Raw genomic sequence first — 18,818 nt, forward strand, 5'->3', positions numbered from 1 at the left:
AAATTCCAGTAATTTAACAGCTCATATTTTGACACACTGAGTTATTAAATTTTGAGAACTGATGAAATCTCTCTCTAGACATAACAGTGCTTCCTGAGTGCCAGGATAAATACCAGAGCTTAGGCAGCCTGATTTTCAACACAGACACATTGTCCATGCCCACAGGAAAGCCTACAGTTGCTGCTGATAGAGAAAATGTTTAGGAAAAAGCCTAAGAAGAAGGTGGTTCTGAAGGTAATGGAACCACAATTGCACACATGCAGATGGATGCTGTTCGATAACCACAGCTTAAAGATCATGAAATTAGAACCTGTCCCTCAATATTGCTGAGAGCTCTTCCATTTCCAACTGATTTTACTGAAAGCTGAGGAACCTCCTCCCACACAATCCCCTCCTCCAGTTTCTAGAACCTGCTGCATTTCTAGCTCTTTTCTATTCCAACGGAAACTGATGGGACCACTCCCACGAGTCAAATCTGGCACCGTGCATCACTACCTAAGTATACACTTGGATTTTGGCTTGCAACCTGAAATATGCGACGGACCCGACTAGACTGCAAATTTAATATTTCACAATGAAACTAAATTGTTTTTACCCTGCAAATAGCTGGGAGCATCCCTGTTAATAACTAATAATCATCCCTTGCACATATGTAGCATCTTTCATTCAAGAGTCTCAAACCACTTAATAAGCAACAATTAATTAACCCCGTAACATCTCACGGCTGTAATTAAAGCATCTATATAAGGAATAATTACACCACCAGTGATTCCGGTTCCAGTAATTTCATCAAAATGCAGCAGATATGTCACAGCAGTTTGCAGTGCACTGCAACAAACTGTAGGAGCCCTAGAAAGATCCTAAAAAGTTCTGTATTAGGCTCTGGAGAGGGATTCAGGAAAGCAGAATGCATGTAGGTAATTCATCAATGTTACAGGATTTCTGGACAACATGCTCTAATACTTCTCATTTATAGGTGTATTAATCACCGGTATAATTTTGTTCATCACGTTCACATTGTGTTGAAGGTACCCTGTAGAATCCCCATAGAAGCCTTGATCTGTGATTCCCATAAAAATTGTCAAGTCAAGGTTTTCAACTTCTGAGCGCAAAGTTTATGGATCAGTTCGGAAAGACTGCCATGAAGGCCGCAAATGAGTTTGGGTGTCCAGCTGATGCCTTTAAAATACCTTTGAGACTTTCACCTTAAGAAAGAAATAGCATCAATGAGCATGTAAAGCACAATTATCTCAGCCTCCTGGGTATTACATTTGCATTCGAGAGCCCAGGGCATTAAGCGAACAACAGCCATTGTCCCACAGCCGTGAAGGCCCCTTAATGTCAAAGTATTTACTAGACACTCTCAATAGGCCTATTTGGGGATACTTCATGTTTCTTTACTAGTTTGGATGAAGAGTGTCTCCATGTCTTCTTTTTCTAGTGCTGCATTAGCTTCTTTCCTACTCTTTTATACCTCCTTTTATATACTTCCTCTTATATACCTCCTTTTTTATACCTTTTTTATACCTCCTTTTCAGTAATAGCTGAATAGTCCTATTTCCCATACAATTACGACATTTTATTCCAAGACGAAGGAAAAGGGATTTTTTTCCTTTAGAGAGCTTTCCCCTGCACACAATGCTTTAAGGCATCTGCCTAGATTTATATAATCTGATGGTTTAAAGATGGAACAACAATAATAATAATGGCAAGACTTGCCATTTTTTCCAGCAGCTCTCAAAGCAATGCAGTGTTCTTCATCAACTTTAATTAAGTCTTAAACCATTCCCGGTATTTTTGTAAATGGTAAATCTTAAGCACACAGTGGTTTAAAAGGACTTGCAGGGTGTCAAAGGTATCAGGAGCACATTTAGGAACAGCATCCAAATATCCAAGCAATTATGGTAAGGCCTAATTTTTCCTTATTCCTTTCCACTACGTAATTAAAGTGAGTTTCTACTGTGCTGGTTTGTAAGAAGTGGCTGTACTTCACGCCTAGCTGCTCTCTCTCTCCAAGCCCACACACCATCAGACTGGATCAATACCCACCACCACAAGGATACTCTAAAGCAGTGCTTGAAACGCTGAACCTTGCAATGTCATACTCAAGATTTTCAAAGGGCGCTGGACCAAATCAACAGAAGACTACTGATATTGAGTTACCTTGTATTGTTAGGCAAAAACCACACAGCAATAAGAGACAGAAACCTTACCCAGTATAATTTTCCGTAGTTTTATTGAACCCAGAAACTCTAAACCAACTCAAACCAGTCAAAGCTGTCGTAGCAAGACTTAAAGGAAGTATTTAACATACATAAAAACATCAAGATCTGGAGTTTCATCAAAACAGAAAGATAAGTATCTTGCTTCAACGTTTAGGCCAATCTTTGGAAAATTTCCAAAACAAGACTGGGGGTGAGATTTTACCCACACACTCACTCTATTGCCTAAACAAAGGAGAGACAGGTTATTTCCATCAAAGCTCTGCCTTGTGCTGTACAAAGAGCAGAGTTCTGGCAGTGCTTGGACCTGAAAGGCAACATTGTCAGAGTGACAATGTGACAGCCAGTCAGCAATAAAAGCGTTAACCCAAGTCTGGGTTTGTATTGCCCCCGGATCGCTGCAAAGGCAGCAGAAAAGAATCGGGACTTCTCGGCTTGAAAGGCTGAGAAGGCACCAGCTGTAACTTCAGCTGTATGGGTAACCACTACTTTAAACTTTTAGCATGCTTCATACACCAATTCCTCCTGAATAGGAAACTAATGAGTGGCATAAAATGTGCTGTTAATTAAAAGCTTCTAAAACGCCAAACCTTCTACATGTTTCAGCTCAAGTCAGCAGTTCTGCAGGGCTTGGTTTAGGCTGCAAACCAGCCCGCAGCCTCTGGCAGCAGTGTTCAGCTATTTAGAAAGATGTTCAGCCAGTATTTTAACCCACTGTTAAGAGACATCCACATCTTGTTTAAATTTATCAGACAGCTTGCTCCTGCTAAGAAACATTTGACATGGCAGAGCTCTGTCAAACAGCTCAGAGGTTGTGGTTTCTGTCTAGAGGACCCAAGCCAATGTTAAAAACATATAAGGAGCACTCGAGCTCGGTGTGAAGTCAAAGAAAACGCAGCTAATCTAACTCAATAAAAGATGCCTGCAGTGCTGTGTAGAAACAGGCCCCAAATTCTCAGGTCATAACCGAATTCATACAGCACAGGGTCTGTCTTAGGAAAAGATGTGTGCCTCTTGCAAATCAAGAGGCGTTGCCTGTGTTTACCATTAAGGTCCATTGTTCGGTACATCAAAAAGACATACTGGAGGAGAAGAATGTTGCTCTGTTTTAGAGAGCTAAAGCTTTCAGTATTAATTTCTGCCTTGATGGAAACAAAGCAAGCAAACCCCATCCAAATGAAAATCAATTTCCTTGCCGTTGTGGCGCATGGGACAAAAAAGCTGGTCAAAACTAGAAAGAAAAAGGGGAGAAAAGGAGACTGAGTAGGTCACAGCATGCTGGTCAGCTCTCCCGGACCTCTAGTTGCTCAAAAGTTAAGAAAAGCAACAGAACTTAGTTGTCATTGCAAAGTTTCTTAACATCCTCAGATGAAATAACTTCACCCTTATAAATTGCCTCTTATGTGAAATCTCTGAGATGAGAATCTCCTTAATTTATGTAAGGCACCTAATGTGCTGAAGAAGCAATTGATTGACTGCTGTCAGCAAGCACTGCTATTACACTGGGTGCATTCTTCACCTAGAGACCTAACTGGGTAATTATGGCTTTAAAAATGAAAAATCTAAAAGAATTAAAGCAAGGAAGGGCGGGTAACAGTTTCTGCAGCATTTGTTCCTCATGACAATTAAAAAAAGGTTTCTTCAAGCATTCATGGATTAATATACAGAAGACTAGATATTAAATTAAATACATAGCATGGGACATTCTCTTCTCATTTTGCTCCAAATTGGTATACAGTATGGAGAACTTGCCTTGCAAGGAATGCTCTTGTTTAAATGGCTTGATAAATTGGATTCCTTTGATGCTGTTTGCTCTTGCCTTCCTTAATCTCTCCTAATCATAATAATGATTTTTTTTTTGTCTGCAATGCATCTGACCTACTTCCACATTCCCCCTATCCAGCTGTTCTTTTCTGTCTATATTCTCTGTGAAGTATCTGCATTTTCCCCCCTCTTTTTCCATTAAAAAATTATCAATGAAAATTTCTTCAAAAAATATTAAGATCCTCAGGCAAATCAGGAGATGTTTTGATTCTCGCCACCCACTGAATGCTGGAAAATTCATGCTAGGATTCTTCCCCTTGAACCAGTCCAGGCATCAATCTTTATCAGTCCCAAGATACCGTTAGTCTACATGGAATTCATTGAAGTATTTGAACCACAAGGCTCTAACAGAGGCCTATAAAATGCAAGCAATAGAATTCAATTTTTAATCACTCCAGCAAAAAAAGAATTTGACAATTGAAAAAGAAAAATGAAAAAGAAAAGAACAACTTTGACACAGGGACCGAAAGAAAGAAAATAACTAGCTTTAAATAGTGGCCTGTGCATCACTTCAGACAAATTATACAGCATCCATCCCAAACTCTGCCTGAAGCAGAAGGATAGCCCAGGGATTAGGGTTTTAATAGAGAATTTAGAATTAGGGATTACGGTCCCTGCTCTACTACAGCCGGTCTATGCGGCTTTGACCATTTACAAAACAGGGTTAACAATTTTTCTCCTCTCTCAGCAATATTAAGAGACCAGCAACACTGAGTATTGTCAGGCTGTTAAAGCTAAATACAATATAAAATAAATAATTCTGGGATGGGATCTTGAGCACCAAACATAGGACCTTCATGGGCATTTAAACTGAAAGCCACAACCCTTCTGCCCAGTACCCAGGTACTGCTGTAAGCGTGCTAATTCAAGACTCTTTTATTAACCTCTTATTAACCTAGAAGTATCCTGGGTAGCTGTAGTCTTGCACAGACCTGAACAGGCCCTGATCTGAGCAGGGAAATGCTTCAACTCACGTGTAAACTCTGGTATAATCCAGGAGAGAAGAGCAATGCCTTCTTACATCTCAAGCTCAGCAGTCAGCTTAGTTTCTACCGTAGCTACCTCTCTTTTTGTTTTTTTTTATCCAACTCTGAGAGACAGGTGCAATGCATGCCATAAAAACAAAGAGCGAGCAGCTGGTTGCATGCAAACCACTTCCAAACACACGTAGGTTTGATGTGGACCAGAGTGCCACAGCGCAGAGGAACTGAAAACAGCAGCACAGGGAAGTTTAAACCTCAGGTTGTGAGGCTGTAGCTTTGATACAGCATGTAGCAGGAAGAGAGGAGAGGGACTGAGTCTGAAGAAAGTGGCAATGACAGAATAACACAGAAAACCTCGGGACAGTTACTATTTCTGCTCAGACCTTAATTATTTTCCATTTTTGGCCAACTCAACTCTTCCCTGGAGATCAGGAGAGGTAATAGAAAAGCAGCTTTTGCATCAAGAAAGTAATTTCTTTCCTCATTTCTGGCATACTCCACTAGGAAACCATTAGTGGAGGTCTTGCCTGCAGATTCTCATTTGAGGGTCAGCGCTCGTGCAGGCTTTGCACCATTCTGTATCAGTGACCCTCCAGCCTTTACTTGATGTTTTGGGTGTCTTGTGACCAAATAAGTGAGTTTGCTCTCTGCCTTGAGAATGTGACTATCTGGACGTGCCTGGCTTTTGAGATACCCATCCGAGTTAGGCAGGAGTAAGGCAACTGCACACATAAACTCCCTTGATGGCGTAGCTTATGCTGTGACTACAGCAAAGGAGAATCAGGTAACTAGAAATATGGCATGGATTACCACCAGGCAAAGTGTAGTCACTCAGTCTTGGAACTGGTCTGCAAATTGGAACTAATGCGGGAAGTGCTTGGGAAGAACAGTACCGAATCCTTGAGAAAACTTGGGGGGGGAAAAATCAACAGTCCTAATTCTACTTGTGTGTGTCAATGCTTCTTAATTAATTGCTTCAGAAGCAGCATTGCTGATTTGCTGCAGCATGGGGGAAAGGAGAACCTGGGCCCATGTTCAGGGAACAAAATGTGTAGAGCCAAGCAAGGAAAGACAAAACGACAACAGGAATCAAAGGCTGTTGTGTCTGATCCAAGAACACAAGGCAGTTAGAAAAACAGTCTCAGAAGTAAATTGCCATAAATGACAGGTACTATAGTAGCTAGAGAGCTAAGAAACAAAGATATTTCCTGTGCAATAAACCAAGTAGCATTACATAAAAGAAGAACGTAATTTAAAGGGACAACCATCCTCACCCTGTGCTTTACACCGCTTTAAACACTTTTGTGACAAACCAACAAGACACCTTAGTATTACAGCATTCAAGGGGGTCTCCCTTTACCATAAAATCTCTCAAGTTATTTTTAGGATGCCAAGCCAAAGTACAATGAGGATACGTGACTGAAGTCACACAGTTTGTCTCTGGCAATGCAAGAGCTGAATCTGGACCTCCCACAGTTCAGGCCAACACTCTCAATGCTGGACTCCCTTTTAACACCACCCCCCCCCAACACACACACACACACACCCCTACAAGAAGGGATGGGAAAATGGACTCAAGCATATTTTATTTTCTTTACTAGAGACCCAGTGAATCAGCTCTTGATGAGAAAGGGCAGAATCATGCATATGCAACTTCAAAATTCAGGGCAATGCTGAAAGACATAATTTTCTCCCTCGTGTCCTCAATCCCTTACATGGAATGAATTTGCTGGGTGCCACTCCTAGCACCGACATCACAAAACCCACCATGCTAACAGCGTTTGCCATCTTGTCAGATACCTTACAGAGACTAAAGAGCTTCTTCATCCAAGAGCCATTCTTCCGCTCGCTCTGCGCATTCAGTGGATTAATTACAGGTCTCATTCCCACCGGCTATCTTGCGCTTGTCAGGAGAACTGTGCAAAACTCCCCTATAAATGAGAAAAGAAAGACTCTTAGAATAAGCAGGCTTAAAAAAAAAAAAAAAGCAGCTCTTGACTGGAGTATATACGTCTAATAGCTAATTATGATGCTAAGTCATGGAATCTGCTGATAAAAAAAAAAATTAGCTATCCCCAGAAGACATACAATCTAATAAATGTTCATTGCAAATCTAGCTCCTAAATCTGCTGCCCGCTGAGATAATGAAGAATGATTCAGTCAGACCCAGGCATCTTTTTAATTTCAGATGCAAAACTGCTCAGTGTTGTGTGAGGCTGCTACAGACAGCAGCAAAGTAAATGGCAGGGGTGGGGGGAGGCAAAACAGGCTGATACAGCCCAGACTGCCAGACAGGAGGAGCTCCTTGTCCAATTCCTTGGAAGCTGGAAGATGAGGAAAAAAATAGGGCCATAATAAAGGCTCGGGGCAAAAGTTGCCAATAGGATTCCTGGCTTAATTTTTGGTTCGTCATTGCTGTAGAGGTGCTATGTGTTTATGTCCAGCCCATTTATGGAACAGAGATAGATTCTACTCTGAAGACTTTGCTCCTTGTTAGCTGCTGTTCTATCACAGCAATCCTCACATGTAACCTGATTCCCTGGCAGGCATTTTTATTTATTAATGCCATTGAAAAACCTGCATCTGCCCTTTGGGTAGCAATACCCGGTGACCTGAGCTGAGAACAAAGCTATTATTATATTGACTTCAAAAAATGACTAGCAGCTTCATATATATATGAATAGAAATATAAAAGAATATATATATATAACATTAGGCAATTAAACTCTCATCTATTAAATAAATTGGGATGTGCTTTCTGTTTTCTGACCTACATATTTAATCAACTTGTATTTTCAAGGGGCTGATAGCACATGGCTCTGCTCCAAGGACAGCCTGAGAGTTTCCATATCATAAATGAGCTCCAAAAATTTGCCACAACTGGTGATGCAGCATTTTTCAACAAATTTCCAGATGCAAGGAGGTGCACTTCCTATCCATCTTCTGACAGAGGAGCCCAGCGGATAAAACAGACATACAACTTCTGAGTTGGCATGTAAAACATACATTAGGGATCTGTCCTTGTAAGGGACATTTCTTATGCCTTTCTTGTTTACTTGCCCACAGGCCAAAATGCTTGGCCCAACAGTCACTCTAAGATGCTCAGAGGGAGAGCAATCACATAAAAGCATTGCAGACTTGACCTAAGGCCAATTTCTCCCCAGTGTAAGTTAAATCAATCAGTGAAGGAAACTTTTGGCTAAATTCCCTGCTTATTTCTCACACTTTCTCTTTCCTACCCATTGCCCAAAGCCACCGTCATCCTTTCCCTTCCTTCCAGTGTTTTTTTTCTCCGGCTTGTCCCCACTCTCACAGCCCCATAAGCTATCTGGCTCTCTCTGTGATGCTGCCTCCCCTTATCTGGGATTCTTGACCAGTGCTCAAGGGTCAGAGTAGCCTTTGTTGGCTGCAGAGCAAGTCTGGAACTATCAAATTAATCTGCTGGTTTACAGGGTGACCCCAGCAACAGCTCAGTTCCTGCAGACATTTTCTACAAGAGAACTTTACTCACCCCTTGATTGCTATGCCCCGTAGGTAGAGAAAACTGGAACAGTATCTCACATCTGCTGTTGAAATTGCCACATCTCTTCTGCACAGTTCTTAGCACCTTTTCTACTAACTCACATGAGATTTTATCTGGCTTGGTGCACAGGACTTCTTCCATTGAGGACTTCTCCCTCTCCTATTCCAGACTTCTGGGATGGCTAATGCCAATGGCCAGAAGTCTGACATGGGCCAGCAATAATCACTTCTTCCTTCCAGTAAAAGGTATTGTATTCCTGGTATGGTAGTAATATTGTAGTCCTGGTATCCACCCAGCTCTGCAGCTAGATATCAATGCTGAACTGCACTGCTTCATACCCTGAGCTTGCTTTCTATCTGCTGTCTTCTATCCCATTCAAGTTAAACCTTCGGTTTTAGCCTTCTTTTAATTTACAGATTAAGCTTTTTATACAGTACTTTAAGTGAAATAATGTCTATAGAAGATGAAAAGATTTATGCAGCAAAGTCCAGCCAGCCCTTAAAAATTACTGTGATTTCTGTTTTTTACTACAGCAACATTAGAAATTGACCCTTGGTACAGAGAAAGTCAGGGTGACGTTTCAGACGATTACAAAGTAGTTTCATAAGTTTCTACCATACGTTCTGTGAAGGTAAGTACTGTGCTTTGAGGTGTTCTACATTCTTCAGCTTTATAGTTCTGTAGTCCGTGTTAACCTTTGTATGGTTCAAAGCTAGCTACAGGTAATCTGTGAGAGCTTAGAGTAGGTGATACTCACTTTAAAAGACTCTTACATTTATTTGTAAGATCATTAAATCCCTATGAAATCATTTATTTGCTTAAACAAAACACCATACAGTATCTTGGGTTAACAAAAGAAGTTTTGCTAAAAAATTATGCAAATAACCATTGGTTGAGTGCTAGATTAGTTAATTATTCTTACTAAAGAATGTACTCTAAAACATGAAAAGCCTTCCAGAGGCTCCTTTTCTGTCATTTTGTAAAGTGCGCACGACACAGGCAAGTTGCCACAAATATTTACACTTGTGAAATAACTTTTGCAAAAGAAGAGACGAATGGTTGAGCTTAACTGAGTGCCCTGCCCATTAAAATGGACCTAAAGCAGCAAAACCTATGATGAAACATTACCAAATCACTCATTTGCGAGAGGAGGTTTCCCTTACTTTCATTGGTTTATATCTGGGACACCCACCCACTAGAAGATTTAAATGCCTCTTCTAATAATAACTTTATAGATATTTTTGTCCTCCAAATAAATATGCAACACTAATTCCTGTTTAGCACAGAGCACCACTATCTTACGGCAGCAACTGCTGCTGATTGTAATTATATATTTTGCAGAAGCCAGCATCAACTGTGGCTTCCCCCAGCTCTGAGATGGCTATAGAAAAATAAAAATTCTGCTCTTAGGTGTAAGTCTATAAAGACAGAGGAATTCTCAGCTTGCATATTTGATGTAAGTAACCACCTTGAGCTTTTGGAGAGTTCACAGCCAAATAAAAGAACTTGGTTCAGTCATGGCTCTTCTTATAGCCAGCTGCTGGAAAGTTTTACCCACCCCTGAATTTCACGGTATGTTTGTTAACAAGGAGGAAATTTAACAAAAGCTTGAAAAATAAACTGCCCTCTATCCTTAGATGTGGGATCTGTTCCCTGGAACAACAACAGAACAGCAAAAAATCTGCCTCAGCCCTCAAGTTCTAAGGTAGATGAAGATTTCACCAAAAATTTCAGTGATTCTCCCCATGCTGATTAAACCAACAAAAACACAGCAGGGTCATCAGTGCAGGAGGTGAACTCCAGACACGTTGGAATTATACAATGATCAGATAAAGCACTTCAGTTCAAGAAAGGAATAAATGGAAGATTAATATGGGACACAGCAAAATAATGAGGTCTTGCTCTGTCCTTCGTGGTCTTGAGTCTTCTTGACAGCACAGCCTTTAGCTTTGTTATGCATTTTACTAGTACTTCCCGAAAATACAACTTTCTTGTATTTAGCTATGTCTGGAGTGCACGTGAGGGGGGGGAAATGTCCACAAGTTTCCATGAGCCAGAGCCTGCCAAGCATCAGCATCACGTATGACATGTTCACACTTGACAGCTCCATCAGGCTCTCCTGGAGGCTCCCTGAAATGCCATATGTCCATCCCAGCTCCAGAAAGCAGCTTGGCTTCTGCTAGCAGGTACTAGAGGCCATTTCTAGCACCTGCACTGTGCAGCCCCTCACTTTCCCTCCTTTCACTTGCTTTTCTTGCAGGATTGCAATTCAGTGACTGCGACTGGAAAGGCAGAGTTCAGATCTCATCCCAGTTTCCACCCTGACAGCCCGTCACTTTGTTTTAAGCTCTCCCCAACTCATTCGTCCACCTCCAGGTTCCCTCCCTTGGCGTTTTCAGGCACCCATCTAGCAGTCATCCTTCAAGCTCTTATCCTTATTCCAAACTAAAGAGCTTCTAGGCTTCATTCCACCTGCTTTGGGTTACAGCAGACAACTCTATGCCAACCCACATCCAACATTTGGATATTAGGAATTGCCACAGTTGTCATCATTACAACAACTGGATGTTATAGCTCCTGTATCGTGTCAGGGGTTAAGCCACTCTGCACCAGAGATGGAGAAAATCTAAGACTGAAAATACAAGATACTGTGCACTTCTCACAGGATACTTGTGCAGCTTGTGTAGCTAGACCTCAGGCCTGATCCAATCTGCTATGTTCACTCATTTCAGGCAATGGAGAGACACAAATAGAAACAGGCAGCTCTGGCCACACAGAGTCATAAATATACAAATTATTACACAACACAATTAACATTAAATATGGCGGGGAGCAGCGCTAAATCAAACACTGTGAAAACATGGCAGGGGCTGGTCTACCCTGCATGTCTGATCTCCATCACACAGTGCCTCAGATACTCTTACCCAGCTACGGAGCAGTGCTAGTGCTGGATTCCAGGACGTTGCCGGGTTTCCCTCAGCCCAGCGTCTTTACTCACTCAGTGGTGTGCTACAATGTTTTACATTCATATTCTTTCTCAACTCTTTCCTCACGAGGTGGGTATAATGCTAGCATGTTTTCCATGCTACCATGACTTCCCAAACCCAGGGTCATTTCTCCATAGGAAAAATATCCAAGTGTCAAGTTATTAAACAGGGATCTTGAGCACTTGCTTAGTAAGTCACAGAATTGCACAGCAAGTGCTAAGTCTATTCAGTCTTGCAGGGCCTCTGCTTACATGCTTTATTGTCTCATCTCAGTCTCTGGTCTCATTACCGGAGCAAGCCGAGGCAGTTCTCCTCCCACACCAGTGCCCGTAACTACTTGGAAAACTGATGGCGCAATGCCTGTCCGACAGCTGGGGTATCTGTCTTGGATTATACCAAAAAATTGCAAGTCAGCAAACTTCAAGAAAATTGGACACAAGTGGTCTAAAGAGAGAAATTGCGAGAACAGGCCAGCAGTTGCAATGCAGTCCCGCTTCGCCTCTCACCAAGGTCACGGCAGCTGGAATGTGCTTGCCTGAAGTTTGCTCTCTCAGAGAAACAGCCATGTGATTGACCCAACTAGTCACTTGATTTCACAGATGCTTCATGGCAGTATAGCTCCAGGAACATTTATGAGACTATAAAGCGGGGATTAAAGAGCAAGCAGTCAAAAGAGCAATTTTACTCTATCCCTAGCACAGCATCACATTTGCACGCAAGGAGAAATAAGTCCAATAACGGGAAGAATCCCATTCAGCAGCCTGCACACTCATCTGGGCGGATTTGACCATCAAAGAGACAGGCTGGAATAGAAAGTTATATTCTGCTCTGCTTACATTTATACATACTTGAACTTTACATATGCATAGTCCCAGAGACTATGTGTGTACAGTAAGAATATTTTGTAAACATTAAGAGGTTCAGGGCTTTAAAAATCAATTTATTCAGTTACACTTCTAATCTTCCTTGTTGCCTTGTATAGACAAACACACTGTTCTCCACAGGGGAGGCAGAGTAGTAATAATTTTAAAGGGGTGGGAAAATGTCCAATTCTTTGGGTAAAGAATACAGAATATTGCAAATTCATGCTGTTGTTTGCAAGCATTTTGAGTATTCAATGACTATATTTCAGCCAAATCATTTCAGAGGATGATAATTTTTTTGCTAAATAGTCGAAATGAACGGTTCATTAAAAATCTGATCTCATTCTGAATGCATATCTTTGTGAGTCTAGAACTCACTTGGATTTACAGTGCTGTGCACGTGCACAGAAATGTGACCAACCAAAGGATCTGTACCACCTATGCTTTGGTATTTGGGGGTTGTTTTACCTTGGGGACTGTGGGGTTCATCCCCACCAAAACTTTTTAACCCTCAATAAAATCTTTTGAGTTACTTACCTCTGATGCTAACCATGCACAATGCATATGCCAGCATCACACCTGACATGACCACATTATTTAGCCATCTTCCTGTTTATCACTTCGACGAGAAAACATGCAACAGCAAGAAGTTGCAGCATCATCAGTGGTGACTGCTCAACAGCTAACGCTCTGTTCCTGGGTGTATACAGTGCAGTAAGCAGCCATGTAGTCACAGAATGGTATCTCTCTCACTTTTGTGTACACCACACCCTTCCCTTTTCCAAGGATGGGCAGCTTTAAAAACATAGATCTGTTTTTGGTTTTGTCCTACATGAGTCAGGGGGATTCTGATACCTAAAGATACTAAAAATAATAATAATCTAGCCATAAAATACTGGAGAAAATAAAATACATCTGCTATCTCTGATGAATAGGAGTTGAGATGTCTGAATACAAAACACTCGGGAATGGAGCAGAGTATGTCACCAAGTGACCATTTGGGCAATCAGCCAGACAGAGTCAACATATCCATTGCCAGGAAAAGATATATTTATTCTCTGAAAAACATGAGTAGGAATATTGGTAAAGACAGAGTCTTTGTCTCTCCTCCCCCAGAGTCCTCTCAAACATGCCAAATTTGCTACTGAAGTTACTTGGATGAAGTCTCTTGCTCTTATCACTAACATCTTCTCTCGGGAAGAAAGCCTGGCTTCAGTTGTCAATAGCAATGCTCCTACTGGCTTCAACAGAGGCAAGATTTCACACCTGGTATCTATCGTAACTGAATTACAAGCTCTACCAACCGAAATGAAGATTAGCTTAAAACTGAAGGTAATGAAACTAGTTGCGTTTTTATGCTGATGCACTTTTCTTTATGGCAAAAAATTTGCTGGTTTAGCTTTGTAAGGATTCTGATAAATTAGATAATCTCTCTCTGCAGTAATTATCCATAAGCCCCAGTCCAAATTCAGAAACCCCTATATAACAAGCTCTCTAAGCATACAATAGTGACCTGGCTGGCTCCCACAACCCAGAAAGGATTCTTTCTCCCTGGGTTACATATATCCAGGAGACTTGGTCTCTAAATGGTGGCAGGAGTTGTCTCACTCATCTCCCAAATCTAGCATGAGGCATGACTAATGCTTGTGATGTGCCCTGAAATACTGGGAGGAAAGGTGCTATAGAAATGCAAAGCAGCTTTCAGGAACAGAAATACATTGTCTCTCACTCTTCCTTTCCCCCACCTTTTTTTCTTTCACACTTCTTTGTTGTGGTCCCAGTTTATTTTGTAAACAGAGCCTAAGTACTGTTTGGCAATGGCATCAGGATCTTCTCAAAACAAACACATAAAGCTCATAAGAAATCTCCAAATGCAACTGATTGTCTTAAATATTTATCATTTCACTCCAAGAAAAATATTTAAGAGAAGCAGAACATGAAGTAAAGGAAGGAAACATACAGTGTTATCTCACATAAACATCTTCTCAAAGCACTGTCAGGCCAGCTTATATGAAACAAAACAGAACTTTGAACTAGCTATCAACATAGCTGCTCTCTACAGCCTCTCTCAACAGAGGCTGAGGCATCCTTGCATTGACGCTCCTGGACAAAAAAGCCACCCCAAAAGCCCCAACAGTTCTTAGCCAGGTAAAATGCCCTCTTCTTTCCCTATTCTTGTCCCTCAGTGGAAAAAAAAGTACATACGTGACAAGCCATGTGGCTCTAAAAAGTCCTCACTCTGGAGAAAAAAAAAAAATCATTCTCTTGATAATAAATAAATATGCACCAGTTTTTAACTAAAAACTAAGATCTGGAGGAAGCGACACCTGGCCATATTCCTCCCTCTCATCCTTTGGGTAAGTTTTTTTTCCCTGAAAGCACTGGCTAACTTGCTGATGAGGTGACCAGGGCCGAGTGACCTTCAGATCCAACATGAAAAGGGCAGACAAGCCCTCTAGACACACAACAGCAACCTATAACTGGCAAGGGCTGAAGCAATTCAGATCAGTCCTTTCCTGTTTGGGTGAACTGGATACTAGGGCTCTGTACTGTTCATTCAAGTTGAAGCATTTCCTGGCATCATGAAGAGCCATTAAAGTTTTCCAGAAAATTAGCAAGACCAAGAACAAGAGAAAGTAGAAACAGAGAAAGTTTGAGCTGGGAAAACATTATTCCTTTATTTTTTTATTATTTTCTTTTTTTAAGTAAAAATGCTCAGACAAAAAGTAAGTGCAGTGAGCTTCAAATCACAAGCCACAAGCTTGGTGGGAGGCAGTTAAAGGGGAAATGCAGCAGGGATCCTCAGCACTGAGTCAAGACCTTTCTTTGATCTTCAGTTTTCTCAAGCTGCATTCCCATATGCGGCCCACCATTTGTTTTTAGTTAGACAGACATAATGAAAAATCCTCTGCTTGGGAAAAGCAACAAACAAGCCTTGCAAAAATCACGCAGTGACAGCCAGTCAAAATAAGGAAGAACTAAAACCACAGAAGAGATGATGGCATCTAATAAAGAGGGAAAGGCTCAACTGCTTGGGGATGCTCTGGGTACCTTTCATCCAGGAATTTCAAAGTCAGTCAAATCAGTGATGGATAGATAGGGATCACCTCCTCACACATTACTAAATCTGTAATCTCCTATATATGGAACCAAAAAACCTGGTTCCGGTGTCCCAAGGTTTTATCAGCAGTGAGCCATGTGGGTACGGTCCTGGCTCATCCTAATTAACTTGTCAGGTTTGACAGGATCAGAGTTGTAGGTTGTAGCATAATGAACTACACATGAGCACAATAAATCACATGATCTTGCCTTGTCATCCTTGTCATTTATGTATTTTCTGCATCCTCTTTTGTTTATTAGCCCACATAATTACACTCTTCCCCAGTTTAGGGGGTACTGTGCAACATCTTCATGATTTGCTGTCTCCTTACACATGGACCCCAAAACCCACCAACATTCTTAACTACAGTTTTGTTTGTTGGCATCTGGCACAGCATATGCAGACGCGAAGCAGTTCACATGTCACAGAGCTATTGTTCCAGACTCTGTATATTTACAGTTATCATCAGTTACTCATGACAGGCTTTGAAAATTTTCATCTCAACAACTAAAAACTCCTCAAATCTTTTAAATTAAAGCTCACAACTCAAAACTTCTGCATGCTTATGGTTTGCTTTTCTTAGTCACCCAATACATTAGCAAACAGTGGTATCATTTATCCAAACACTCTGGATAGCTGCTATCACCAGAGTAGTCTTAATGTAGACTATATACTATATTTACAGTGTTTCACAGATGGAAGTGAAAACCAAAAAGCATCAAATCCAGCCCATGGAATAGTTTCAACTATGCCTCTCATTTAAAACATTTCTGAAAGCGTATCAAGTGGACCATTTCGTATTTGCTTTTGCAATGCAAATGTTGCTGTCACCCTGTGATTAAGACAAAATACATACCACAGCTCTCACGTGAACTGCCAGGTGCACGGCCACATGCATGATCCACAACACAACTCCGTATTACTCACAACGCTGTCCCTGGGCCCACGCCAAAGGCAGAGAGCACTCTCAGAGTTAACTGCTTTGCAATGCCACTACTGAAGGAATAAATATACACCAGCAATCAGATTTTTAACCTCTGCGGTCATCAAATGGCATAATTATCAGGAAGGATTTTGCCCACTGCCAGCAAAATCAAGTTGTGCGTTTCTGAAAATGCTAATGACACAATAAAGCATCTATAAAGCACATTATAAAGTAGTTGGGGTCAGCTACTGAAACACAACAGAGGGGTAATGACTCTATCAAAAAGATCCCCTACTGAAGCATTACAGGTCCTTTCATTCAACATCTGGAGAATGGAATTTGTGGTTAACACTTAAACTTCACTTAAAGGTTTGAATTAAGTTAACCTTTTCTGATAAAACAACACTGTCTCAAGACTAGATTGAATACATTAGAAGCTTAACCAGAGGGGAAGGCTTTGTATTGCAGACAGGGCATGCGAATAGTCTGCCCACGGGTAAACAAGTCCTATGACTGAGGTAAAGCACCTTTCTTGATCTTGCACTACCGCAATGGAGGTGCAGGCAGGCACCTGACTTACAGCCCTCCTGGCTGGGACCCATCCCTCAGAGAGGGACCGCGCCTGGCCATATTAAAAACAAACAAACACACAAACTTCAGAACCTCTTTGGCAGGATTTTGCCAGCCCCACGAAGCTCCGTTCCTCAGTAGGGATAGCTCCAGCACCTTGCTCAGCACACCTCCTTCCCTCAAGCCCAAATAACCCCACTGAACCACACTCCAGCTCGGCCCTGAACACAAACCCTTCCCCACCCCAGCTCGATCCCAAACCTCAGGTGCACCTTGAAGTGTTTCCCCATACACAGAAGCCAACCACATAGTGGGCTGCATCCCCAGCAGCGTGGCCAGTAGGGCCAGGGAGGGGATTCTGCCCCTCTGCTCCGCTCTGGGGAGACACCCCTGCAGTGCTGCCTCCAGCTCTGGGGCCACCAACAGCAGAAGGACACGGAGCTGTCAGAGCAAGTCTAGAAAAGGCCACGAAGATGCTGGGAGGGCTGGAGCCCCTCTGCTGGGAGGACAGGCTGGGAGAGTTGGGGGGGTTCAGCCTGGAGAAGAGAAGGCTCCGGGGAGTCCCTAAAGGGGCTCCAGGCAAGCTGGGGAGGGACTCCTGATCAGGGAGGGGAGCCATGGGACGAGGGGGAATGGCTTTAAACTGAAAGAGGGGCAATTCAGATGAGATCTGAGGAAGAAATTGTTTGCTGTGAGGGCAGTGAGCCCCTGGCCCAGGTTGCCCAGAGAAGCTGTGGCTGCCCCATCCCTGGAGGGGTTCAAGGCCAGGTTGGACGGGGCTTGGAGCAACCTGGGCTGGTGGGAGGTGGGAACGAGATGGGCTTTAAGGTCCCTTCCAACCCCAACCATTCCACGATTCCAAGCCTCTCACCCCCCAGTACCCAGGCCCACCGCTTTACCCTTCCCAGTAGCCCAGGTAGTGATTTTCCCACCGACCCCGATCCTGCGCCCCGTGCTTCCACCCGTCGCCATGTGACACCCCGCTCCCATCCCGTCCTCCATGTGACCCCACTCTGCCCCGAGCACCCCTCGCCACCCCATCACCCGGCCCCGGGCGGAGGGCCCGCCCTCCCTCCGCCGCGGTCCCGGCTGCGGCCCGCCCTTCCCCGGCGTCGGGGAGGAGCCAGGCAGCGGCGGCAACGCGCATGGGCCCCGCAGCCTTTCTCTGGAGCGTGTGTGAGGGGGGCGTGTGCCGGACGCGGTTCCCCCTAGCTCAGGGCCCTTCCCCGCGGCTCCTTCCCCGTCGGCTCCTCACCTGCGGCGGCCATGTCGGCGGGACGCGGCTGGTAGACGGCGGCCGGGGCGCCCGGGCTCGGCCCCCGCTGTGGTGGAGCGAGGTGAGTGAGGGGAAGAAGGGCTGAGGGGAGAGGTTGGGGGGGCAGGACGCGCACACGCACACACAGAGGGATGGTTCGTGTCGCGATAGCGCCCGTATCGCGAAGGCGGCGCCGGGGGTGGGTGAGGGGAGGGGGCGCGCGCGCGGCAGCCTCGCCAGCGGCCGTTAGCGCCAACGGCCGCTCACGCGCGGGCGCTGAGGGCTGGCTGTGAGGGGAAGGGGAGAAAGCGAAGGAAAAAAAAGAAGTCGTGGGTTTGGGGCTTTATTTTGTTTATTTGTTTGTTTTGTGGCTCCCTTCCTTCTCTTCTCTCTTCTCACCTGCGTTCGCCGTCCTCTGGGGAAGGTCTCCGAGGTGGGTAAAATCACCTCTCGCCAAGCAGTAATTTGTTGGGAAATAATTTGGAGGGATAACTGGGGTTTCAGCCCGGGCGTGAGGAGAGGCGGCGTGCTGGTAGCGTGCAGCGGCCGTTCGGCTTTGTGCTTGG

The 18,818-nt window shown here is 43.4% G+C and overlaps 1 protein-coding gene across 1 annotated transcript in view; it reads left to right on the forward strand.

Annotated features, from left to right (window-relative positions):
* Positions 1-18,135: 18,135 nt before the first annotated feature.
* ARHGAP32 (Rho GTPase activating protein 32) overlaps positions 18,136-18,818 on the forward strand; it is a 254,756-nt gene continuing 254,073 nt past the window's right edge. Inside the window, exon 1 of the mRNA XM_063355088.1 lies at positions 18,136-18,334. The gene's annotated coding sequence lies outside the window, so the exon portion shown is untranslated. The remainder of the gene's footprint in view (positions 18,335-18,818) is intronic.

The sequence above is a fragment of the Chroicocephalus ridibundus genome, chromosome 18 (assembly GCF_963924245.1).
Source record: "Chroicocephalus ridibundus chromosome 18, bChrRid1.1, whole genome shotgun sequence".
NCBI classification, from domain to species: domain Eukaryota; kingdom Metazoa; phylum Chordata; class Aves; order Charadriiformes; family Laridae; genus Chroicocephalus; species Chroicocephalus ridibundus.